At 46.1% G+C, this 27,385-nt stretch overlaps 1 long non-coding RNA gene across 1 annotated transcript; it reads left to right on the forward strand.

The window, feature by feature from the left end:
• The first annotated feature begins 328 nt into the window (after positions 1 to 328).
• On the forward strand, positions 329 to 26,839 carry LOC132536785 (uncharacterized). Its single transcript, XR_009548316.1, has 2 exons — positions 329 to 912; positions 24,453 to 26,839. It is a non-coding gene; the product is annotated as an uncharacterized LOC132536785 (long non-coding RNA).
• The last annotated feature ends 546 nt before the right edge of the window (positions 26,840 to 27,385 follow it).

Consider the following 27,385-nt stretch of genomic DNA (forward strand, 5'->3'; position numbering starts at 1 on the left):
TAAGCGGGAGCCTGAGCCCGAGCCCGAGCGGCTCGGGCGGCGGCGCATCGATGCGCTGCGGGCTCGATTGCGACTCCCTAGGCCAGCTCTTGGGCCGGGAATGGGGCTGCCGCAGCGGGGCCGGCTCCGTGCGCAGCCCGCGGCGTTGGTTGGGGTACTGGGGTTCCGCTTGGCCCAGGGGCCCCGAGGCGGCGCTGCTTGGGGGCGCTCTTGCTGGGGCCCTGGAACTCCCCCCGGGCCTCTGTGCCCTATCCTCCCGGGGAGGCCGGAGCCCCGCGCCCTGGGGACTGGCTTGCCTGGGCGCTCCAGGAGCTGCAAACCCTGGCTTGCTTGCTTCCTTCCTTCCCTTTCCCCCCACCCCTTCTTCTTCTTTCCTGCCTTCTCCCTCTCTCTCTCTCTCTCTCTCTCTCTGAATCTTTTTTGAGTCTCTTTCTCTCTCCTCTGCCTCGTCTTCTTTTTATTTTTCCCCCTTGTGATGGTTTTTGCAAGTTTGTTTTAAAAAGTTCACAGGCAGGCGTTCTTCCCCCCCCCCCCCCACTCCCCGGTAGACGCAGAGACCGTGATCTCACCCCGATGGTAAGATCAAAAAGTCTCCGCTCGCCCCCAGTCTGCGGGCTTGGGCTGGGGCCAGACGCCTCCCTGCATGCAGATGTGCCGCCGCCGGCCTCCCCGGTTATAAAGCCGCTTCCAGCGCTTTCTGGCGCAGGAGCGCTCGGAGTTGCGGGTTGCGGAACCGGGAGGTGTTGGGGAGCCGGGCTGCGGCTGGGATCTCGAACTGGGCGCGTGTGGGGTGCTGTGCTCGGGAGCGGGGACGCGCCGTGCCATTCGCCGCAGAGGCCGGAGTGACTGCCCTTCCAAGGCCGGCGAGAAGCGGCCACGGGGCGTGAAACGCTTCTTGCGAACGAGGAAACGGTGAGTTGCCAGATGCCATCTGAGGCCTCCAGGTTCTGGTCGCACCACTGGGCGCCTCTTCCCCAGAGCAAGGTAGGCACCGTGCCTGGTCAGCTCCTGCCCTCCCCCGGGTTCACCTGCCCAGCGCCCACTTAGGCGCACCGGTGCTTGGGGTCCTGGGTGCTGACATAGGAGTAGCACAGTTCTCCCCAGTCCTGTGCTCCCCTATGCTCTTTTCCTTACCCCTTGCTGCTCTCCAAACCTCTGTTCTTGCGCCCCCACCCCCCTTGCCAACCGTGGCCTGAGCTCAGGTCTCTGTGCTGCTCACAGCCACCTTGGGATCCTGCCTCCTTCTCCCCTGTGCGACCCGCCCAAACATCTGTCCGTCCAGCCTACAGCGCATCCATCAGTGTCAATGCACAGCACAACACAGCAACAGCCCCCATCACGCACAACAGGGACCACCACGCTGAGTGCAAATTGCCACCCGGCGTGCCAATGGGGATTCGACCTGGCTTGGCACAGGATTCTCTAGCATGGCCTTGCACCTAGCCACAGGTCACCCCTCCCCCAAAGAAATGCCTAGTTGATCAGACCATTCTAGGCATGGAACAGTGTCCAGCTAGTCCTTACAATCCAAATTCTCTCTGCCCCTTTCCTGTGAACTGGGAGAGTTAGAGGAGAGAAAGAAGGAAGCTTCCTAATGCCCATATCCTCTTCCAGCACTGTGAAGACCCTGAAGCTAATTTAATGGGGGACTTAAATGGGCTTCAGCTGGGCAGAGTTTGGTGCTGTACAGATCTTGAGGCAGGTGTCAAACTCAAACTTTGCCCAGGCCCTACCTGGGAGGGGAAGGGAGGGGTGTGGGGAGAGAAAAGAAAAGTATATAGGGAAGAGGGAGGCATGGAAGAAAATGCAGATCCCATTGACAGCCATGACTTGTTTCGGGAAGAAAAGGTGTCAGGGTGGCAGTCTGCAATTTCCTCCTTATTTGTGGAGGGAGAAAGGGCAAGACTTCAGAGTTTCCTGCTCTGCTTTCTGAGTACAGACATAAGACATAGACTGCCATGCACACACAGCCCCCCTGCCTTTTTTTTTCTCCCTACTTTTCCCCACCACTGCTATGTTCCTCACAGCGTTCCAGAGGACATCTTCGCATATGTCCCCAATCAATCTAGCCAGGTCAAAGGGCTTTTCTAGGGCTGCTCCTAAGAACTTTAGGGCAGTGATACGCGCGAGGGAGGAGTTGCCTCTGGTGTGTCAGGCCTCTCCATCCCCACATTTCACTGAACTTCAACTGCAAGTCTTTCTTGCCCAAGGGTTTGGTGAATTCTGTCTTTCAGAGTCAACCTTCCAGGAACAGGTCAAAACCTGTGCATCTGTTAGTTCCTCCACTTGCTAGTGAGCAAGGGTACAAGGACCTCCATCGAGCCCTGAGGTCCATGAGCTTCCACCAGAGGCAAGAGCCCAACCTGGTTGTGCTTGCTGGGACTCTCCAGCGGGAAGGAGGGACTGTTTGCTCCTGGCCGCAGGCTTGCGTTCACCACTTCCAGCCTAGAGGGCAGAAAAGACCTAGCCCACCGGTTGAGGGAGATTGTAATTCTGCAGAAGGAGCTTGGTCTAGATACCCTTTGACCCCCCAGCTTCACAGAGTTGTGAGATATCTTTTAAAAGCCAATGCAGGCTGCCACCCAGGTGTGAACACCCTTAACTTCTTAACTGGCAAAACATGAACAAAGTGAACCCCACTGGCCAGTTAGAAGGTCCCATTTCTAAGAGGCTCCGCATTTTAGGGGACGTCCTTTGAACCCTAAAAATAAATGGGTGAGGTGGGGATGTGCACTGTGGGGCCAAAGCAGGAAATGCCTCTGGGGGAAATGCTGCTTACATTGTGGCCAGGTGGCGCACCCCAAACAAACTGGGTGATCAATTTATCAACTCAGAAAATGCCCAGGAATCACATATTCAATTCCTGAACTGCAGGTTCTTGCCCTGGCCCAGCAGAACCTAGCTTCCTCCCCAGCAGCCGGGGCCTCAGCTTTCTGCCTAGAAAGGCTCCAAATTATCAAGGGAATTTGAACCTCATGTGAGATGGATGACAGACCTTAGTACCTGGGCCCACCTGCACAGCTCAGATCACCTTGGGAGGCTTTATGTCCTGCGTTAACCCAGTTTGGGACAGAAGTGGAGGGGGCAAGAGAGCAAAGGGCACACAAGCTTGCTATGGAGGGGCAAGAATTTCACTACCACAAGCTGCCCAAGAAGCAGAAAGTAACCACTGGGGAAGGAGCAGCTACCGCAGGGAGGGATGTAAGGAGAGAAAGGGTTGTGTTCAAGATGCAAATGAAGGCAGTAGGTGTCAGCCCTTCTGAGCCAAGCAAGGTAATGCTTGCTCTCATTCAGAATTGCCTCCAAGGGATAAATAAGACTTCAGGAAAGAAGCATCTTTGAAGCTGGGGTTCTAGTTGCATTACCATGTAGCCAGGTTGGGCTTAGGAGCCACAGCACCCACCCAAGGTTCTAAGCAAAAATCATAGAGAGAGCTCAAAAGGAGCTTGACCCACCTGGAGGTTTGGGTCCCTGGTAACACAATCCTGGTAACACAATCCATGGGCAGTGTCTGGCCCATGTAGAGGAGCCCAGTATCTGTGTGGCAGTGCCAGGGGAGATTGGCAAATGCTTTTTCTAGAGCCCTGGCACTGGGTTCTGCTTCCTTCTACTCACCTTAGCCAGGAATTTTGGGCCCCTGCTGTAGTTGGAGGGATTTGGACCCTGAGGCCAGACCCTCCACAGGCGGTTAATTGTTTGCTAAAAAAATGCATTTACACAGCAGCGAAGTTTGTTTCTCCTTTTTTCCGGTAGCTTTGTTTTAAGGAACCAGATGTTTTGTCTGTAAATTCTCCCAAGAACTTTTACAGTTTTGACTTGAAATAAACCTTGGAAAATCGGAGCGGTATATTAATGCCATTTCCGTGGGGCCTCCCGGGGAGGAGCTTCAGACACTGTGAGCTGGGAGCGGGAGTGGGCAAATAATCTTGGAAGAAAAAAGTTGGGAGACTGTTTAACCTGTCCTAAGTATAGAACTGGTATTAGCTGGGTGTGTGTGTGTGGGGGGTGGGGGTGGGCAGTGGTGCAAAACCTCTTTCTTCCCTCTCCCCCTCAGCATACCTACACTCGACCCCAATCCCTAGCTTCAGCTGGGGGCTTCCTACTTTCTACATTCCTTGGAACCCCAGATCAGAGGTCTGATCCCACATTGCCAGGTATACACACCTGCCCTTTACACATGGAGCCCCCCCCCCCCCACTCCAGAATCAGAGGGTCTGCCCTGCAATGGTTCCAGCCAAGACTGTCCCAGACAAGACATTCACCCTGGGGCTGCTGGGATGGTAGGGGGCAAGGCAAACTTGAACTCCTGGACAGTAAGAACTTGGTGACCTGACTGACTTGGAGCCCTCTAAAAGCCAGGCACCTCAGTTACCAACATCGCTCTTTTTTTTTTTCTTTCTTTCTTTTTTTTTTAGGGCTTAGAATTCTAAAGATTTTTTTAAAAAGGCATTTAAAAAACTCTTTTTAAATGTCTTTGCGAATACCATTAAAAACTAAACATCTAACAGAGGCAGAGAACTTGGTTATCCTAAAGAGAGTCTAGTCTACCTCCATACTGTCTCCAGTTTCCTGGAAGAACTGGATTTTCCTCCCACTCTTCTCCAGGTTTTCTGTGCTCTAGTTTCCCCACCTGCAGGTTAGGGGGCTGCAGGGGAGAGGGTGGTGGTGGGAGGGAACCCAGTTTAAATTCTACTCTTCCATAATTCCCATTTACCCACTTTTCAAAGGGGGGGGAAACTTTGGGAGACAAAAGATAAAATAGAGAAATTTAAAAGTCTCTTGTGTTTCAGTCTATGGAATACAAATACCCTGCATGATGAGAAGATGAGATTTCAAGGTTTTTTTTGGGGGGGGGGAGTCTAAGCATGGGGGAAAACCCCCCCGGAACTCTCTGTAGCTTGGAGTGTTTTATCCCCACTCTGAGTAAAATGAATTTTTGGAAACCATCTGGGCAGAGCTTAGAAAGAAATATATATATATATATATATATATATATATATATATATATATATATATATATATATATATATATATATGAAACTGCACTGGAGGCAGCTAAGCCGACTAGGGGCTCACCCCTAGCTGGAAGCCAGTAAGCTCTCAGCTAGCTGGCAAACAAGGGTGTCCCATTTCATCCCGCGGGGATGCCAATGCTGCGGGCACCGGCGTGTATCGCCGTCGCTGCGTGGGCAATCCCGCAGCAAGGCTGAGCTCGGGCTCGGGCTCTGGCCGGGCAGAGATTCTGGAGAAGGAGGAAATCAAACCAACCGCAGGTCTTCGCAGACCAGACAGCCCAGCTTTGCATGCCTGGTGACCTCATTAACTAGCCAGGGAATTTGCAAAACGTGGGGGAAGAATCTCCTTTCCCTTTTTCCTCTTCCCAGCTTGCTCTTCTTTCTACCTTTTACCCATGAAGGTTTTGTGTTTGTCACCGAATTTACAAACGGGAAAGACCTGTCTTCATGCTCAGTAAGACAGGTAGGAGAGACAGAGACAGACAAACAGACGGGGCCTCCAAGACTTTTCTTCCCTCCCCCTCCCCTTGTCCCTCTCTCTCTCCTCTTTTTATCTCTTGGAATTTGATGAATTTTACGTGAATTTCGAGACTAGGCGGGGAGCCCGCCTTTTATGGGGCGCGGTGATCTGGCAGGTCAAGATTCCTGGGAGGCAGTTTCTCCGTGGCTTTGAACACGCCAATATTTCCCTTCCTCCGAGAACGCCCAAATTTCACTTTTTCTTTCTCTGCGGTTTCTCCTGCCCCCTCTCCCCCCCACCCCATTTCTTCATCTCCCAGCCTTCGCTCCTTTTCTTGGAGTGTTTCCTCTTCTACCTTCTTGACACCTCCCTCCCCATAAGAACTCACATACGTTCTTTATTTCAAGGTGCTCAGGTGCTAGTCGACCAGAGACGTCCTTCCCTCCCCGATCCCCCAGGGACCAGGCGGGGATGGCCACCCCGCGCACAAATCGCTGGACAACTGAGTAGTTTGTACTTTGTTGCTGCAGCTTTTTAGGTGGGGGAAGGGTAGGTCCAAACTCGGCTGACACTTGACTTAAAATAAAAGAACATGTCTAAGAAGTTTCAAAGCTGTCAATAAAACCCTTTAAGTGGCTGGTGATTCAGTGGCTCGAGTTGCGGCGATGGCATTGGTAAATGACTCTAATGCCCAAAGAAAAATATTACAAATGCCGCTGTCTCGGCCACCAATCGGACGCCGCTCTCCTGCGCGGGCGGTGGCTCCTCTCTGGCTCGCAGGGCACCCGCATTTGCATGATAAATTGACCCGACTGGCTGCAGCCAATGAAATATTCAAATTAGGCAGAGGGTTAGGGGTGGAGTCCCTGGGGGTCCCCCTGGGATCCCGCGGCTGGAGCTGGCTGGGCCTGGTCTCCATCAGCGCCCTCTAGAGGTAGGTCAGCGAGGGCGGCCGCTAAAGCCCCAAGGAGAAAAGGTAGGAAGAGCAGGATAAAGCAAGATTAACAGGGTTGACCCAGTGGGCTGGGTTCTTTGCAGGCCCCCCCCCCCATACCTCTTCAAACGTGGACATGTAGATGGGCTGTCAAAGGGCGCCAAGTCATTCTCCCTGGCCTCCTTGGTTAGGTATCCGCTAACAAACCTAGCACTTATGTTAAGAAAAGTGTGGTAGGGGGCAAGGTGGTTGAAAAGCTCCTGTTACAATACACAAGCATCAGGTTCAAGTCCCTGGCTCCCACCTCTAGGGGGAGAGCTTCATACTGCAGGTGTCTCTCTTTCTCTCTCTCTGTATCTCCCCCTTTCCTCCCACTTTCCCGTCTCTATCCTAAATAAATAAAAATCAATTTTAAAAAAGTGTGATAAAGCATACAGGTTACAGTGTTAAAGGACCCCTTCCTAAGGGGTGAAACAGTGCTAAAGATGTCTTTCTGTCTCTCTCCTTCTCTATTTCCTCATTCTGTTTCTTTTTTTTTTAATGTTTTATCTATTTTCGAATAGAGACAGAAATAGAGAGGGGAGGGGAGATAGAGAGGGAGAGTGACAAAGAGACACCTGCAGAGGATCAGGGGCTTGAACCTGGGTCCTTGCACACTGTAATGTGTGTGCTCAACCAGGTGCACCACCACCTGGCCCCTCCTTTTCTGTTTCTATCTCTATCCCCCACCTCCAACCCCAACCCCACCCCAAAATGAATAAAAAGGAGAAAGGCAAGAAAGTGTGTTGGCTCTATGAATAAAGCTTTCTTATTTTATAAGAAAGACCTTAGCTCACCCCAACCATTGACAGTTTCTATAAAACTCTCCAGCACTGAAATTTGGGAGCACACAAATCCAACTCACCCCGAATCCCGGGCCTGTGTTGCTTTGCAGGCCAGGCAGGGCAATGTAGATGCTTCCTTGGAACTGGAAGGGGGAGGAGGCTGGAGTGCCCCAGGACTTGTGCCCTGTCTGGCTTTGCAAACCTTGGCTGCAGGGGGAACGGCCCCTGGGAAAAACTTGAGCCTCAGTGGTCAGTGCCAATAAGCTGGCAGTGGGCCTGGACACTCAGAGCTACTCATCTGAGCAGACTTGTCCTGGAGGAAATGCCCGGACCCTCCAGTCAGTGCTCCCTGCTGCAAAAGGCTTGCTAGAAGGGATGTGTGTACAGTGTGAGCCAGGATGTCTGCTCCCAGCCTGGAGGGGAGTGGAAATAAATATGCATGCACCATACAGATGAATAAATAAAGGCACACACCAAAGGGGTGGGCTCTGCAATGGTGGTACCCTGAAACCCGAGCTCTCCGGCACCTGAAAACTAGACTCAGCAGGGATTTCTGTATGAGTTGCTGGGTTAGGGCAGTTCTGGATTGGTGACTAGCTCTTGTGCTTTGAACTTATCTCCTAGCCCCAGTCTCCATAGAGCCTCCAGAACCCACTACCCCAAGGCCTTCTTCTTTCCCAACATGCTTAGTATTAAAGTGGTACCATTTTTTTCCCCTAGCCACTAGGGTTATCTCTGGAGCTCAATGTCTGCAAGACAAATCCAGATCTCCAAGTGGCCAACTTTTCTTTCTTTCTTCCTTCCTTTCTTTCTTTCTTTCTTTCTTTCTCTTTCTTTCTTTCTTCCTTCCTTCCTTTCTCTCTCTCTCTCTCTCTCTCTCTTTCTTTCTTCCTTTCTTTTTTCTTCTTCTTTTTTTATTATTAGATAGGGCAGAACGAAATTGACAGAAGAGGAGGAGATAGAGAGGGAGAGAAAGGCAGACACTTGGCAGCATTGCTTCAGCACTCCTGAAACTTTATTCTAGCCAGTGGGGAACAGGACTGGAATTGGGTCCTTGTGCTTGTTAATATCTCTAACGTAGTGAAGTTTTCATCAGTGCTGTTGTTTTTCTAGACTTTGTTGTCCTGAGCACATTGTTCTTGCTTGGTCTCAACAGGTTCTGCCTAGACATTGCTTGATCCATCCCCTTCACCTTACTCCCAGCCCGAAAGGTCTCCAATAGGTGCCTCCAGGTGCCTCTCCCCTGAAGAACTATCTTCTGTGGTCAGCCTCCCTGCCCACTCACAGAGAGAACCTGGGGGCAGACCCCAGACTGACTGGAGAACTACTGGGAAATAAATATACGTGGAATAAAATGGCAGGGACTATCTGCAAACATTGATGGAGGATACTTTCTTAATTTATGATTAACAGTGGTTACAAGACTGTAAGATTACAATGTATAGTTCCATACCGTATCCACCATCAAGGTTCTGTATCCCCCCCTTCCACCTCCCACAGATAACAGGTAACCACCGTAGTTACCACAAAAATCTGAGAAACAGTTTTTTTGTTTTGTTTTGCAAGTTCATACATTTCAGTTTTCTAGACTCCACATATGAGTGAAAGCATCCTGTAATTGTCTTTCATCTCTTTACTTATTTCAATCAGTATAATCACCTACAGTTCCATCTCAATGGAAGGGCTTCTGACTTTTGAGCATTCCATAGGCATCATAAATACATTCAAAATAGGCTGCCTCATAGAGGGATTGGTTCAGAGAAACATACCTTTTTTGCGTTGCTAAAAAGTCTGAGGGTCTGATGAGAACTCAGTGGAGACAGAGCCTGCAGTTGGGCAGGCACAGTGAAAAAATCAGGTCTCCCCTCTTTTCCATACATGACTGGAGTCCTCACTCTGCAGCCCCAGAGTCCTCACCTCATCCTGACCTCCCAGCTAGGAAAATGTTTCAGAATCCTTCTCCAACAAGGAAATTTATCATGGAGTCACTCCTGTCTCAAATGCCCAGGCTTGCAAGCTGCCTCTTTTCTCTCCCTCCTTCTCCCTCTCCCTCTCCCTCTCCCTCTCCCTCTCCCTCTCCCTCTCCCTCTCCCTCTCCCTCTCCCTCTCCCTCTCCCTCTCCCTCTCCCTCTCCCTCTCCCTCTCCCTCTCCCTCTCCTCCTCCTTCCCCTTCCCCTCCCCTCCCCCTCCCCCTCCCCCTCCCCCTCCCCCTCTCCCTCTCCCTCTCCCTCTCCCTCTCCTCCCCCTTCCCTTCCCCCTCCCCCTCCCCCCCTCCCCCTCCCCCTCCCCCTCCCCCTCTCCCTCTCCCTTTCTAGGCTGGCCATATCTGGGACACACTGAGAGGCAAGAAGGTAGAAGAGAGAAAGGAGAAAGAAAGGGGTAGATTCCCCAGCCCTTCTCCCAGTCCTTCCTTTACAAGGCAAGGCTCAAAGAACAGGGAAGTGGGGACCAGCAGGTGGTTCACCCTGTTACCTACTACAACAGTTCCCACACATGAGGACGCAGGTTTGAGTCCCTGGTCATCACATAGAAGTTTCAATAGAGGTGAAGCCAGGCTGTGGTGTCTCTCCTCTCTCTGTCTCTTAACTTTTATGTAGAGGAAGAAAAATTATGGTCCCTGGGAGAGGTGGAGCCCTGCAGGCAGTGAGTTCCACTAGTAACCCTGATGAAAATTAAATAAAGGAAAAGAAAAGAAAAGAAAACAGAGAAGCAAATGCAGGAGGGATGAGGATATAAAACAGCTCCTTGTCTCCTAGAAAGAACATGTTACTATGTGTGCATGGAGGTTCAAGCTCATAGTAGGTCTGCTCTGATGTCTGTATGAACCAAGCAGACTGCATGCTCTGGTTTTATGGTCAGGGCCTGGTTTCTTACCCGTCACTCACTGACAGAAGTTTGCTGGCAAACCCCCACCCCCACCCCCACTTCCCTCCACTCTTGGAGCCTCATCATCACCTCTGTGATGGGTTACATCTCTCCATCTTTTTTTTTTATACTTTTAATTTTGTTAATTTATTTATTTTCCCTTTTGTTGCCCTTGTTTTTTTTTTCATTGTTGTTGTAATTATTATTGATGTCATTGTTGTTGGATAGGGCAGAGAGAAATGGAGAGAGGAGGGGAAGACAGAGAAGGGGACAGAAACATAGACACCTGCAGACCTGCTTCACTGCCTGTGAAGTGACTCTCCTGCAAGTGGGGAGCCAGGGCCTCGAACTGGGATCCTTAAGCCGGTCCTTGCGCTTCGTGCCACATGCGCTTCACCCACTGCGCTACCGCCCGACTCCCAACATCTCTCCATCTTAAACACAAGTAGGAACTTGGAGAGAGGAAACAAAAAGATCCACTAAAGGGCCAGGCAGTGGCACACTTGGTTGAACACACACAATATTATGCTCAAGGAGCTAGATTCAAATCTGCAGCCCCTTCCTGCTGTAGTGAAGCTTGATGAGAGGTGAAGCCGTGCTGCGGGTGTTTCTTCTGTTTCCCTTTCTACTCCCCCACCTTCATTCTCAATTTCTCTTTTTCCTATCAAAAAAAAAAAAAAAAATTCCTTTGGAGTGGTGGATTCATTGTGTAGGCACCAAACTCCAGCGACAGCCTTGGTGGCAATCTATATGTTGGAAAAACCATGACGCATTTTTTTTGGCATAGAAAAACATGGAAAAATACATCACGACTTTTCCAAAAATACATATATATCTCCACCAAATTTGGAGCTGCCCTTTGGAGTCTTTGCTTCTTGTTTTGAGATGTGCTTTCTTGGTTACATAGAAGACAGACAGTTCCACATGAGGAAGAGAGAAATACAAGCCAGAGTGCAAGGAATACGAGCCAGAGTACAAGGAATAGAACTGGAAGCCTTAGACATGAGTATCTAGAGCTTTAACAGTTGAGCCACCACCCCATCTGTTAAGTCTTTGCTTTCTTCTGCTACTTGTTGGGAACTCTCCCAGACAGATCAGAATTTGAAAGAGGACTGAATGGTGTCACTATGGCAAGTCACAATACAGTCCAATTCCCAGGTGCCAGTGTGGCTTAGCTGGGATATTGCCTATTGGTGTTTTTTTTTTTTAAATATTTATTTATTTATTTATTTCCTTTTTGTTGCCCTTGATGTTGTATTGAGGAGGGCAAGACAGAGAGGAAGAGAGAAAGATAGACACCTGCAGATCTGCTTCACCACTTGTTGACGTGACTCCCTTGCAGGTGGGGAGCCGGGAGCTCGAACCAGGATCCTTACACTGGTCCTTGTGCTTTGAGCCATGTGTGCCTAACCCACTGTGCTACCACCGGACTCCCACATATTGATGATTTGATAATGAACTTGGCACCTAGCTGCTGTCTCCTAAGTGGTAAACCCTCCTCCAGTCTGCAAGACAAGGGTAGCACAAGTCAGGCTTCTCAGGAGACAAAAGCTTATAAACTGGGTACACACCTGGATGCAAGGTGTAGGGAATGGGGCAAGAGCAGAGAGACAGGGAACTTAAGGAAGTTTAGGCAGGCTACAGGCCTCCTGACTTCCTGGGAGGAGTGGACATTTGCTGGGCCAACAAGGCAGATTCTTCCCAGTCTTTCTGGGAGCTCATTAAAGAAAGGGGCCTGGTGAAGAGTCTCACTGATATTTCTATTTTCCCTGTTAGTAGTGACTGGAATTTGCACCCTCTGGGTCAGACGGAAAATAGAAGCCTGGAAATCTGACACTTGCATTGATTTGCTCTCTTTGCCATCACTCCTCGCGAGAGGAAGAAATGTGACTTCAAAATTGCAATTAGGAGCCAGCCAGCTCTGGGGGCCTTGCATGAGTTCCTTCCCCTGCTGTTCACTGCTCACAGGCCAGTCTCCTCTTCTTTCTTGGGGAGTTGGGTTCATTCACATATCTGAATGAAGCAAGGTGATACAAATATGTCCACTCTCCTCCCCCCAATAAAGTGCACACATTCAGCCTAGCACTTTCCTCTCCTTTCAGTCAGGTCTTTGAAAGAATGGCAATTTCCCCAATGTTTTAAAAGTATTAGCTTCCTTTCAAACATCCTTTAACCTTTAATGTTTTGTAACTTGATGAAAAGGTCATTTTCTTCTAAGGATGCCACTGTCCATAATTGTTCAGCTATCAGGGTGAGTTTCATCCAGATCTTGAATTATTTAATGGGCTCCAAGCCACACACACACACACACACACACACACACACACACACACACACACACACACGCCCCATAGATGAATATTTCCTGTTACACATCTACATGCATGTACCTATAGTTATGTGCTTAAATGAGTCTACCTGTGTCTGGGCACCTACATATATTCAGAGAGCTGGATTTAAGCACACCTCCCTAGCACTCTTACACAATTATCTCTTCTTTGTAGTAAAGTATTATATATATTTAAAAAAAAACCTTAAATTTTTGAATGCTGAGGTTCACTAAACATTTAACAGTGATCATTTATTCTGCATACCACATGGCCTGACTTTTGAAGGCAGGGTTTGGTTAATTTCTAATTTCAAAATTTAGTTCTGTCCCTGTAATAAAGAACACCTCCGAAAGATGAGGGTTGATACAGGTTCTTTAAAGATGTATTTCATTAGTTACATAAGAGAGAGAATTTCACCTTAGGCAGAGAGAAAGAGGTCAAAGCAAATCTGTGGTACGTATTGATATTTGCTGGTGTGTGGGGGTGGTGGTGGTGGTGGTGGTGGTGGTGGCAGGAATTGAACTAGGAACCTCAGGCATTAAAGGCTTGAGGTACCTGTTGAACTATTTCCCTAGCTACAAGACTGAAGTGTTTAAATGTTTGTCTGTCCTCCTCCTCCTCCTCCTCCTCCTCCTTTTTTATTTTATTCACTTACCTTGATGGAGAGAAAGTGAGAGAGGGAAAGAGAGAGACAGACCTGTAGCACTGCTACAACACTTGTGAAGAAGCTTTTCCTCTGCAGGTGAGGACCAGGGGCTTAAATCCAGGTCTTTGCACACTGTTCCTTGTGTGTTCTACCGGGCGTACCACCAGCCACCCCCTGCAAGTCTGTCTTCTTTTATACTGTCAGTTTCTTAGTCATCATGGGCTCTTGTAGCATTTCCTTGCTACATCCCACCTGTCGAAGCTGATATATTTTTGAAAATGAGACTGAGCATGTTCAGGTTGTGGTTAAGATGCAGTTGAGATGATCAAATAAGAGCACAAGGAATTCTGCATAAAGAAACTGCAGAAAGTGTAGGACTGGATCCCTCAGTATCTCTTGTACTAGTGCGAGAGTCTCGAGTCTCCTGCATCTCAGACTCTGATGATTTTTTTTTTTTTACCAGAGCACTGATCAGCTGTGGTTTGAGGTGATACTCAGGGGATTGAACGTGAGACTTAGAACCCTCAGGCATGAGAATCTCTTTACATAACCATCATGGTATCCACCCCCACAATGATTGGATTCTTAGGTTGAAAGATTTCCAGACAAATAAGGAGCCCTTGTTTAAGACATCTCATCTTCAGTCTTTGTGGATCTATAGTAAAGAGCAGAACTGATAGAAGTTGTGGTGAATCAGTCCACAAAAGCATGCTGCAAGACTTAACACTCAGATAAGGCTTTAGAGGAAAAAAAAAAAAAAGACACTTTCCTTTCCGAAGGATATAACTTTTCCTTCCAAGCAAAGACTTTTAAAAGTTCTCTGGTAGGGGCTGGGTGTGGCTCATCCAGTTGAATTCACACATCACGTCACCATGCTCAAGGACCCAGGTTTATGCTCCTGGCTCCCACCTATAAGGAGGAAGCTTCTCAAGCAGGGAAGGAGTGAAGCACAGGTATCTTTCTCTCTCCTACCTCCCCACCCCACCTCCCCCCACCTCCCTTTAGCCTCCAGGGTTATCACTGGGACTTGGAGCTGATACTATGAATCCACTGCTCCCAGTGGCCTTTTTTTTTTTCTCTATTTTTTAAAATATTTATTTATTTTCCCTTTTGTTGCCCTTGTGGTTTTTTTATTGTTGTAATTTTATTATTGTTGTTGTTGATGATGTCATCATTGTTAGATAGGACAGAGAGAAATGGAGAGAGGAGGGGAAGACAGGGAGAGGGGGAGAGAAAGATAGACACCTTCAGAACTGCTTCACCACCTGTGAAGTGACTCCCCTGCAAGTGGGGAGCTGGGGGCTCCAACCGGGTCCTTACACTGGTCCTTGCACTTTACGCCACATGTGCTTAATCCGCTGCGCTACCACCCGACTTTCTCCCCCCCCCCCACTATTTTATTGCATAGAACAAAGAGAAATTGAGAGAGGTGTGGGAGAAGGAGAGAGAAAAACAGACAACTCAAGACCTGCTTCACTGTTGGCAAAGTGTCCCTTCTACAGGTGAGGAGTAGAAGTTCAGACGCCGGATCCTTGCACCTCCCCCCACCATCCTTGCACTTAGTACTATGTGCACTTAACCAGGTGCACCACCGCCTGACTCCTTTATGTCTCCTCTAGCTACCCCATCCCTTAATTTCTCTCTGTTCTGTAAAATAAAAGGAAAAAAGGAAAAGAAAAAAAAAAGCTACCAGGAGCTTTGGATCCCTCACTCAGGCTGCAAACCCCAATGATAATCCTGGTGGCAATTAAAAATCAAATAAATAAATGAATAAATAAACAAACAAACAAACAAAATGTCCCTGGCTGGGGTCGATAGTGATGAGGGTTAGCAGAGACTGTGACCATCTGAATAGTTTCTATTTGGGGTCTGTCTGTCTTCAAGTTTCCCTCAATCCGCCTCATTACCAGTCTTGGCTCCAGGCTGGTTTGCTGCAGTTTGTGGAGGTCTGATGTTTGACTCTTTGTGTGGCTGCCTGTGTGACTAATACATTATGGGGAAGAAGGTATATATGATAGGCGCCTGAAATAAGTCGTGATAAGTCATGAGGCGAACTCCTACATAAGGGCCCGTCACCAGAAGCTGCCCCCCACCTTGCCTCCTCATTTCCTACCCTCTTTCCTGGAGACCACATCTAGCTTGCATTTTAGAACATTCACTTCTAATTAATTAATTATTTAATTCAATAATTATTGCTGCAAGGGTTATGCTGAGGTTTAGTGACTGCAAAACAGATTCACCATTCCCAGCAGGCATTTTCCCACCTTCTTTTTCCTTCCTTCCTTCCTTCTTTGCTCCCTGCCTCCCTCCCTTCCTTCCTTCCTTCCTTCCTCCCTCCCTTCTTCCTTCCTTTCTCCATTCCTCCCTTCCTTCCTTCTTTCCTTCCTTCCTCCCTTCCTCCCTCCCTTCTTCCTTTCTTCCTTCCTTTCTCCCCTCCTTCCTTCCTCCCTTCCTTCCTTCCCTCCTTCCTTCCTTCCTTCTTTCCTTCCTGCCTCCCTCCCTTCCTCCCTTCCTTCCTTCTCTCTCTTTTTTTTAATTTCTCCTGTCATCCATCCTTCTTCCCTTCCTTTTGATATAACAGAAAAAAACTGAAATGGGGAGGGGGAGACAGATAGAGAGAGAAAGAGAGACACTTGCAGCAAAACTTTCTCTCTGAAGGTGGAGACCAGGGGCTTGAACCTGGATCCTTACACAAGGTAACTTGGGCACTCAACCCGGTGTGCTACTGCCTGACCCCTACCATTCACTTTTATTCCTTAATTTATAATTTGGTTACTTCTCTGTGTACCTCTGTGCCTGTTTTTAACCTTCACATAAATAAACTCATACTGAATGAGTTATTTCGTATTTTGTTTTTTTCACTCAGTGTTTATTACATCTGTGAGACTTAATGAAGACATTTTTTTCAAAGGTGGAGAACCTGAATAGATTACAGTAGATTAGGTCAGCCACTCATCTGTTGTTTGACACCTGGGTACTATTCATGAGTAAGTTGTGGTATATATACACAATGGAATACTACTCAGCTATTAAAAATGGTGATTTCACCATTTTCAGCCCATCTTGGATGGAGCTTGAAGAAATCATGTTAAATGAAGTAAGTCAGAAACAGAAGGATGAATATGGGATGATCTCACTCACAGGCAGAAGTTGAAAAACAAGATCAGAAGGGAAAACACTAAGCAGAACTTGAACTGGAGTTGGTGTATAGCACCAAAGTAAAAGACTTTGGTTGGGGGGGGCAGGGAAAGGGTGCAGGTCCTGGAACATGATGGCAGAGCATCTAGTGGGGGTTGTATTGTTATATGGAAATCTGGGAAATGTTATGCATGTACAAACTATTGTATTTACTATTAACTGTAAAACATTAATCCCCTGCTGGGCTGGCATGGGGGTGCCTCTTCCTGGGCACATACTCTCTGGGTTGGAGAGAACGTGACCAGAGCCAACCTGCTTTACTCACTCAGAGACGTGAGAGAGATGACTCAGGAACAGACTTGTGGTGGCGAGGCAATTCAATTCTTTATTGATCAAGGAGCTCAGGCTTTTAAAGGTCGGACCTAGAAGTCACAAGTCGGAAACAGAAATGTCTAGGAAAGGGGTGGGGAAAGGCAAAAGGGAGATGGAAAGGTAGGAACTTCCTTAGCAACTGTTTCGAGGGTTTTAACTGGTAGGATTAATAATACTCTACAGGCAGGGAGGCTCTTGATGGTAGAAAGAAGATAGATCAAAGGAATGGAATGGGTGGGGATCTTTCAGGCAAAACAATGATTATGTAGATAATAAGGGAACAGGCCATAGTATAAGGAATGCAGGGTGTTTTGTGAGGCAGGGAGTCTGATGAGACGAGAGGATGGATGTCCCCTCAAGTCAAGCCCTGCCAAGCTCAATGACATCCTCACAATTTCCCGACAATCTCCCAGTAAGAAATAAATAAAAAGGGGCCGGGTAGTGGCACACCTAGTTAAGTGCACACATTATAGTGCTCAAGGATGCAGGCTCCAGCCTCAGTCTCCACCTGCAATGGGAAAGCTTCACAAATGGTGAAGCAGTGCTGCTGGTGTCTCTCTGCCTCTCTCTCTCTCTCTCTCCCCTCTCCCTTCCCTCTCAATTTCTGGCTGTCTCTAGCCAATAAATAAATAAATATAATACATTTTTAATAATTAATTAAAAAAATAAAAACAAAAAAAATAGAGTAGATCATTTCCTCTCCTTCCAATTTTTGTCTATTCTGAAAATGCTGCTGGGACCATCCTTATTCATAGGTTGAGCATGCATGTGGAAGACATTTCTGTATATATACACATATGGGTGGGATTGCTTGGCCATAGCATTTTTGTATCTATAATTCCCAGCTATTTTCCAAAATGATTGTCTCAGTTTTTACTCCCATAAGCATCTCGGAAACATACCCATTGTCAGCACATGGTATTTATTATTAGCCTCTTTTAAAAATTTGTTTATTTATTTATTTATTTACTTATTTATTATTGGGTAGAAACAGAGAGAAATTGAAATTGAGGGGAGTCGGGCAGTAGCGCAGCAGGTTAAGCATAGGTGGCGCAAAACGCAAGGATCCCAGTTAGAGCCCGCGGCTCCCCACCTGCAGGGGAGTCGCTTCACAGTTGATGAAGCAGGTCTCCAGGTGTCTTTCTTTCTCTCCCCCTCTCTGTCTTTCCCTCCTCTCTTGACTTCTCTCTGTCCTATCCAACAACGACATCAATAACAACAATAATAACTACAACAATAAAACAAGGGCAACAAAAGGGAAAACGTAAATATAAAAATATTTAAGAAAAAAATTGAAATTGAGAGGGGAGGGGGAAGAGAGAAAGAAACCTGCAGGACTGCTTCACCACTCTTGAAATTTTCCCCCTTGAACCTGGATCCTTGTGCACTATAATGTGTGCACTTAGCCAGGTATGCCCCCACCTGCCCCCTAAGCCTTTTAAAAAATATTTTATTTATTTATTAATGAGAAAGATAGGAGGAGAAAGAGAAAGAGCCAGACATCACTCTGTTGTGTGTGCCACCAGGGATTGAATTTGGGACCACATACTAGAGAGTCCCATTCTTTACTCCATCTCCCAGAACATGACATGGCCTTTTCTTTCTTTCTTTCTTTCTTTCTTTCTTTCTTTCTTTCTTTCTTTCTTTCTTTCTTTCTTTCTTTCTTTTTCCTTTCTAGTGGTTTCTAACCCAGTGGTTATGGTTGTAGGCTCCTTTTACTTAATTTGTATTTTCATGAATGTAAAAATCACTGAGTGGCATTGATTTGGATCCCCTTAGACTTGATAAACACTGTTCAAGTCATTTATTTATTTATTTATTTATTTATTTATTTATTTATTTATTACTAGAGTATTGCTCATCTCTGGTTTATAGAGGAGCTAAGAATTGAACCTGGGATCTTTGGTGCCTCAGACATGAAAGACTTATTGCATAGCCATTATGCTATCTCCCCTATCCCCTGCTCAAGTCTTTATGCCTGTTTCCATTGGCTAGATTTGTGTCCTATTGTTTCACAGAAGTCTTTAATTGCCTGGTGTGTTTCACATTGCTCTGGGACTACGCATCAGGACAGACGTGTTCCAGTGCCACCCCTAATTGCAATTTCTAAAGTGCTTTAGTCTGCAAGTTATACCATCCCCGATTCATATGAACATAAGGAAACGAACTAGTAGTAGATCTTGGCTCGATTACAGTCTTCTCTCAGTATCCACAGGGAATTGGGTCCAGAACCCCCACTGGGTACCAGAATCCCAGATGTTTTAGTCCCATATATGGCACAGCAAGAAATTAAGATCAGAGCACTGTTCAACTGTGGATTGTATTGGTTCTGGGAACTGAACCTGGAACCTCAGAGCCTCAGGCCTGAAAACCTTTTGCATAACCACTATGCTGTCTCCCTAGCCCCAGGTACTCAGTTTGTATCTGTTTTCTGAGTCCCTAGCATCTACATCCTTCCCTCCTTGAGGGCAACTTTCTGTGGAGCAGTGATTGTCACCCAGGAGATGCCAGGCCCTGATTGCTGGCCTAATGAGTTTCCTCTGTTGTTAGAGAAAATGACTGTTTGGGATAGATTTGCAAGGAAGGAGAAAACAACCTCACCACTCAATGCCAAAGCCTAATTTATTTTTTGTTTTTGTTTTTAATTTTAATAACATAAACGCCACTCTTTGGGCATATAATACTCTGATAGTTTTTTCTTCTGTCTCCACCATTCTCACTAAGCATTTTATTGATAGAAGGTGAGAATTAGAACTAGAAAAAGGGAGAGAGGGAGTCGGGTGGTAGTGCAGTAGGTTAAGCGCACATAGCGCAAAGCGCAAGGACCAGAGTGAGGATCCCAGTTTGAGCCTCTGGCTCCCCACCTGCAGGGGGGTTGCTTCACAAGCGGTGAAGCAGGTCTGCAGGTGTCTGTCTTTCTCTCCCCCTCTCTGTCTTCCCCTCCTCTCTCCATTTCTCTCTGTCCTATCCAACAACAATGACATCAACAACAACAACAATAATAAACTACAACAACAATGATAACAAGGGCAGCAAAAAGGAAATAAATAAATAAATAAATATTTTTAAAGCGGGGGGGGGGAGAGGAGAGAGACAGGAGAGACCTCCTGTAGTCCTGCTCCTCTACTTAAAAAGTTTCCTCCTGTGTTAGGTGGTAGTGCAGTGGGTGAAGTGCACATAGCATGAAGCACAAGGACCGGCTGGCACAAGAATCCTGGTTTGAGCCCCCAGCTCCCCACCTGCGGGGGGGGGTCACTTCACAAGCGGTGAAGCAGGTCTGCAGGTGTCTCTCCCCCTCTCTGTCTTCCCCTCCTCTCTCCATTTCTTTCTGTCCTACCCAACAACAACAGCAATAACAACAATAACAACAACAGTGATAAATAGCAAGGACAACAAAAGCAAAAAAATAGCCTCCAGGAGCAGTGGATTCATAGTGCAGGCAAGGAGCCCCAGCAATAACCCTGGAGGCAAAAAAGAAAAAACAACTTTCTGGTGGGGACCAGGGATTTGAACCTCTGTCCTTGCACATGGCAACATGTGTGCTCTATAGTTTGAACTACCACTCTGTCCCAGTCCTCAGACTTTTGACAAACCCTTAAAGGCATGTAAGTAGAAGCATAATCAAGATGGGGAACGGCTGTATCACACACAATCCTAGCACCCCTTTGTGTTACCCAGTTTAGATTATTGTATCCTCTTGTTCTTTTTTCTTGCTTCTCAAGCCAGGACCACTGATCCATTCTACATTCCTCTGGCTCTGCCTCTTCCAGGATACAATGTAAGCAGAGTTATTTAGTGTGACACTGTTTGAAGAGGACTTCTTTTCTCAGTACAGCCGACTCCTGCATAGCATGAGGGTCATGGACACTGGACCTGTTCCAAAACCTCATAGTTAAAAAATTATATGCAGATTTTTTGGGGACTCACACAAGTTCACCACTTTCAATGGACTCTTACTTTGAGGGAGGGAGGGAGGGGGAGAGAGAGAGAGAGAGAAAAGAAGGTGGAGTAAGAAGAGAAGAAGAGAGGGAGAAGGATGAAGGAGAGGAGAAGTAGGAGAAGGTGAAGAGGAAGAGGAAGAAGAGACACCACAGCACCACTCCTGCTCTTGGAGCTGCTATACACAGTGTTTCCATGTAGTGCCACGAGCTCCATTGTGTCATCGACTGGATGAGCCATCTTCTGCCCCCTATATCCAACTTTTTGGCCTCTCCAAAAACTTAAGAACCAATAGATTACTATTTGACTGGCAACCTTACCTACACAATGAATAAGTGACTGGCACATTTTGCATGTGATACGTATTATATACTGTATTCTTATAATAAAGCATTCGGTAGAAAATAAGATGTCATTAAGGGGATCATGATTGTGTGTGTGTGTGTTGGGGGGATGGATGGTGGTATATCCTAACTGGTGTGTATGTTACCATGTGCAAAGATCCAGGTTCAAGCCCCTGTTCCTATCTGCAGGCAGAAAGCTCTGTAAGCACTGAAACAGTGCTGTGGGTATCTATCTTCTACTTTCCTCTTGATTCTGCCTGTTTCTATCCAAATGAATTAATTCATTAACAAAAGAGAGAATCATGTAAGAAAATAGCTCTATGGCACTGCACTGTACTATAATTGTGAGTGAGGCAAGCTTATACTGTCTTTAAGAAAGTGTATGCCTGGGACCAAGCGGTGGTGCACCTGATTAAGCGCACATGTTACAATCCTCAAGGATGGGGTTTGAGCCCCCAGCCCCCATGTGCAGGGGGAATGCATCACACGTGGTGAAGCAGTGCTGCAAGTGTCTCTCTGTTCCTCTCTATCGCCCCCTTCCTCTCAATTTCTGGCTGTCTCTATCAAATAAGTAAAGATAGAGAAAAAAAATTTAAAAAAAAGAAAGTGTATGTCTAAGTGACCCCATGCAATTCAAACTTCATGCTGTTCAAAGGTCAGCTGTAAGATATTGCTAATATTTCTCCCTACAGGTGGGTGTTGTGGCAGCTTACATGTATGTGTCACATTTTCTTAATGTATGCATTCCTTGAGGGACAACTGGGTTGTTTCAAGTCTGAGGTGGTTATGAATGAAACCACTGTAAATATAGACAAGTTTCAAGTTAACCTAAGTTTCTATTTACATGTATTTTCTTTTTTATATTTATTTATTTTTAATTTTCTTTCTTTCTTTCTTTTTTGCCTCCAGGGGTTCATTGCCTGTACTGCAAATCCATTGCTCCTGATGGCGTTTTACTCCTTCCCCCCTTTTATCAGATAGAACAGAAAGAAATTGGGAGACGAGGGGAAGATAGAGAGGTAGAGAAAAAGATAGACAGACAACTGCAAACCTGGCTTCACTACTCATGAAGCCTTGCCTCTGCAGGTGGGGAGCAGGGAGCTCAAGCTCAAACCTGGATCCTTGAGCTGGGCCTCATGCTTAGAATTATGCGCACTTAACTGGATGCGCTACCACCTAGCTCCCTTTAATTTCTATTCTTTAAAAATGTATTTATTTAGTTGTGATAGAGACAGGGAGAAATTGAGCAGGAATAGGGAGAGGAAGAGAGAGAACTGTTTCACTCTTCATGAAGTTTATTCCCACAGATAGGGACCAGGGGCTTGAACGTGGGTCCTTGAGCAATGCAATGCTCAACCAGGTGTGCCACCACCTGGTTCATTTATTTATTTATTTATTTATTTATTTATTTATTTATTTATTTATTTATTGGAGAGAATGAGAAATATATTCTGGCACCTGTCATGCCAAGGATCGAACTCTGGGACCTCTGGTTTGTTGGTCCCTCACTCTAGCTTCTGAGAGCAGAGCAGAGATTCTCCTGGTTAAGTCAACCTGGCTTAAAATAGTCCTGTCAGAAAAGATGGTCTTTTCTTTTTTTTTTTTTTTAAATTTATTTTCCCTTTTGTTGCCCTTGTTGTTGGATAGGACAGAGAGAAATGGAGAGAGAAGGGGAGGACAGAGAGGGGGAGAGAAAGATAGACACCTGCAGACCTGCTTCACCACCTGTGAAGTGACTCCCCTGCAGGTGGGGAGTTGGGGCTCGAACCGGGATCCTTACGCTGGTCCTTGCACTTTGAACCACATACGTTTAACCCGCTGCACTACCGCCTGACTCCCAAAGATGGCCTTTTCAACAAATAGTGCTGGGTAAACTGGACTGGGTAAACATGTAGAAAAGTGAAACTAGAGTACCATTTCACTTCATGCACCAAAATCAGATGAAAATGAATCAAAGACCTGGATATTAGACCCCAAACTCTCTAATATATAGAAGAAAGCATGGCCTATCCCTTACTTATCTTGGATGGGGCTTGAAGGAATCATGCTAAGTGAGGTAAGTCCAAAAGAGAAGGATGAATATCAGATGATCTCACTCATGGTTGAAACTTAAGAGACAAAGGCAAAAATGGAAAACAGAAAGCAGAACCTGGACTGGATTTGATGTATTATACCAAAGCAAAACATCACAGTGAGGGAGGGGAATAGAGGGAATAGGGAGGGGTTCTGGGGTCCAAAGTTGGGGATGAAAGTGTTTTACAGACACCTATTGTGGTGAGATGAGACATTTTACCCATAAAATATTAAATAATAAAGAGAAAAATTCTATAGCCTTGATTTTATTCCTATACTCACTCCTTAATTCAGCTCTGCAGTAAGAACAGAGTGAAAGGATTACACCCAAATGTACCATCAGAATGTTAGAGCTGGTGGGGACCTCAGCACCTGTCTCTTCAGGCTGATGATGACCCGTCATCTACTCAGGCCCCCTGAATCCCAGCCCAAGAGTATTTCTGAAGGGCAGGCTCCTGCCCATGTGATCAGGGTGGGCTTTTATATCACAAGCCATGCACTCAGGAACAGAAAAAGGGATGAACCTGCCACGTAGGCTGGGGCTAAAAGGCCTGTCTTCCATTTTCCATGCCTTTTTCTTCTTTCAATTTAGTGCCCGCTTCTGAGGAACCTTCACATTTCAAACGTCCTGAGGATATGTTTAATTAGAACTTGGCCATACAGCCTTTTAAAATAAAACAGAAGGGACCAGCTAATTATATCGCTCAGCATTCTGTGGCAAACATATATATGTGTGTGTGTATATATATATATATATACATATATATATATATATATTTTAATAAAACACTTTCCTAACCAGAGTAATCCCCAGAGATGTGAATCCTCATTTATAAGAGTTTCCCAAAGGGAGGGGAAGAGATGATGCTTTATAAAGAAAAGAGACAAAGAAAGCAAGGAAGTGTTTCTGAAGAGCTCAGAAAAGAGACAATGTTCTTTCTATCTAAGGTTAAAGGGCAACTATTTTCCAACGTGAAGTTTTCACTGCAAATGTTCTCAAATCCTTGCTGGCATGTTTGATTGTTTATGCCTCCTTCCTCCCTTTATTTCATTATAATGACATATGCCCATACTTCTCTCCCTGGTCTTTTTCACCCATGCAGCAGAAAAATAACCAAATGATTATTTCAAAAGGCACTTCATCACCTGCTGGCTCTCCCCTCCTCTGTGTCTCTGAAGAAACCCCCTACTTCATTCATTCCAGGGCCTGTAATGTGCAGTGTGGGGTATGGGAGGGGGGTCCTTCCCCAGGATCTGAAGCCCAGGGAGACCTTAGAAACTATTGCTACCTGTCTCTGGAAATGTTGTGGGATGGGACATGTGCATGTATGAGCGGCTGCAGCAGTAGCAGTGATGGCTAAAATTGACTGGGGCTTCACTCTATGCCAGGCAATGGGCTATGAAGTTTGAGTCTCTCATACCATTTCGTCCTCACCTTCCTCATGAAAATGCACTTTTCTTCTTTAGCTTGGTGATTGTTGTTATTGGGCTTTTTTTTTTTTTTTTTTCCAGAAAGGGAAGATGAGACCTGGACCATTGGAGAATGGCTGCAGGATCTCATGGCTGTCAGAAGAGAGAACTCAGGTTTGAACCAGCTCCTGCCCTCCACACTGCAAAGCTGGAGGAGCCTACATACAGAACTCAGAGCCTGAGAGTGTGCTTGGTACTCTCAGGGCCCAGGCACTGCATTTCTTCTCTTTCCCTCTCTCTCTCTGAAAGAAGTAAGAGGAAGAATTGATGAGAGATGGTGTTTGCAGAGGTGAAGGAAAAGGTGCATAAGAGGAGGGCCTTTCACAGGACTGGAAAGATAGCTCATCAGGTAGGAAGCCTGTCTTGTTATATCTGCAAACCAAATGTGAGTCCCAGTAACCACATGGCAGGTGCTATGGAACCAGAAGAAGCTCCATTATTGTGTCTTTTCCTCTTTCTGTTTCTGTCAATTTGAGTGAAATTGTGGCTCAGACCAATGGGTGAGTTTACAACTCTATCCAAGCTAAGAAGAAAAGAAAAAGAAAGGAAAAAAGAAAGAAAGGAAGGAAGGAAGAAAGAGAGAGAGAAAGAAAGACAGGAAGAAAGAAAGAAAAAGAAAGAAAGAAAGAAAGAAAGAAAGAAAGAAAGAAAGAAAGAAAGAAAGAAAGAAAGAAAGAAGCGCAGGTGGCGCAAAGCACAAGGACGGGCATAAGGATCCCGGTTCGAACCCCGGCTCCCCACCTGCAGGGGAGTCGCTTCACAGGCGGTGAAGCAGGTCTGCAGGTGTCTATCTTTCTCTCCTCCTCTCTGTCTTCCCCTTCCTCTCTCCATTTCTCTCTGTCCTATCCAACAACGACAACAACAATAATAACTACAACAATAAAACAACAAGGGCAACAAAAGGGAATAAATAAAATAAATTAAAAAAAAAAAAAAAAGAAAGAAAGAAAGAAAGAAAGAAAGAAAGAAAGAAAGAAAGAAAGGGAAAGAGGGGTTGGGCGGTAGTGCAGTGGGTTAAGCACACGTGGTACAAAGCGCAGGGACCAGCTAAGGATCCTGGTTCAAGCCCCCAGCTCCCCACCTGCAGGGGAGTCACTTCACAGGTGGTGAAGCAGGTCTGCAGGTGTCTGTCTTTTTCTCCCCCTCTCTCTGTCTTCCCCTCCTCTCTCCAATTCTCTCTGTCCTATCCAACAATAAACGACATCATCAATAATAATCACAACAAGGCTACAACAACAAGGGAAACAAAAGGGGAAAAAATGGCCTCCAGGACCAGTGGATTCATGGTGCAGACACTGAGCCCCAGCAATAACCTGGAGGCAAAAAAAGAAGAAAGAAAGAAAGAGAGAGAGAGAGAAAGAAAGAACAAGAAAGAGAGAAAGAGAATTGAAGGATTATCATAACAAGGGATTAAAGACCATGGGATAACAATTGGCTTCTAAAAGCCATAAGGACTTAAGGGACTCAAGAATTCAGAGCTGTGACTTGCAGAAGACCACAGGGTGGTGACCAGGGGTGACATGCTCAAACCTGCTCTTTCTTCTCCAGTTATCTGACTAGGGCTTCAGTTTGGATAAACCCCACCAGAAACTTGTTGCAAAGGTTGCATGGAGACTGCCATTCAGGTCAGAGCCTTAGGACACAGCAGCAGGGAGCTGCCAGGGCTGGGAGGCACAATCTAGCCCAGGTGCAGTATATTGCTACAGTGTATTGCTCTGTGCTGGTGGGCAGAGGAACTCTAACCAGCCACTGTCCTCAAGGACCTTAGAGTTTATGGAAGAGTCTTAGGTCAAGTAAGATGCCCTAGTCTTTGGGACTCAGAGATCCACTAGGTACAAAATTATACAGGTGGGCTGGAAAAAAGGAAGTCTGGGTTTGCACTGCATAGTTGCCACTTGAAAGGGGGTGGCTCGATGTGTCTTTCCACCTGAAGCCATCTACAACACTCAGCACACTCGTGGGATAGGCTCTTTTGCCTTGAGTCAGGATATGTATAAGCTTCTGCTATCAAAACCTTTGCAAAAAATAGTTAGGGCCAGGCAGGGGCACATCTAATTGAGTGTGCATGTTATACTGTGCAAGGACCCAGGTTCAAGCCCCTGGTCTCCACCTACCAGGGGGAAGCTTCACAAGTGGCAAAGCAGGGCTGCAAGTGTCTCTCTCTACTTCCTCCTGCCCTCTCAATTTCTCTATCTCTACCAATAAATAAAAAGTAGATATTTAAAAGTTGTTTATAAATAAATAAATAAGTAACATTTAATAAAAATGAAGGAATAATAATCATTATAGCTGGTTGTGGCTGGTTGAACTCACAGTAGCTTTCATTGTGTGTTACAGTGCTATTGTACAGGCAGTCTTGACCTTTCGCTTGTTTATTTAACATCCTCAGGGTGTCTTGCCATGTTCTAATAAAAAATCTTTATCAAACAGTTTTTGGTACCTGTATAATATTCTGTGTAGTTGAAACAGTTAAATTCTCTTCTTTTTATTTTATTATTTGATGCTTAAACTTCTTCCTGTTTTTCATTTATAGTCTATAATAATTTCTTCAGAAATAACATTTCTCCAGAATGTTATTAGGCCAATAAGGCCCTGAGTTCAAGTTCCCACCCCCCCCACACACACCTGTATGGGGAAACTTTACAAAGCAATTCTTCAGGGGCCTCTTTCTATTTCTCTGTCTTCCCCTTTTCTCTTATTCTCTCTCTCTCTTTGTATTTTTTCTTTAGTGATTTAATATTTATTAATAAGATTGTAAGGGCTATAATTTTAATAGGGGTGTAATTCCATAAAGTTCTCACCACCAGAGTTCCATGTCCCATCCCTCCATTGGAAACTTCCCTATTATTTTATCCCTCTAGGACTATAGGCCAAAATTCTTTTAGGGATACAGAAGGTGCAAGTTCTAGCTTCTATAACTGCTTCTCCACTAGATATGGGCATTGGCAGATCAACTCATTCCCTCCAACCTGTTT

This window comes from Erinaceus europaeus, chromosome 2 (assembly GCF_950295315.1).
Source record: "Erinaceus europaeus chromosome 2, mEriEur2.1, whole genome shotgun sequence".
Taxonomy (NCBI): Eukaryota; Metazoa; Chordata; class Mammalia; order Eulipotyphla; family Erinaceidae; genus Erinaceus; species Erinaceus europaeus.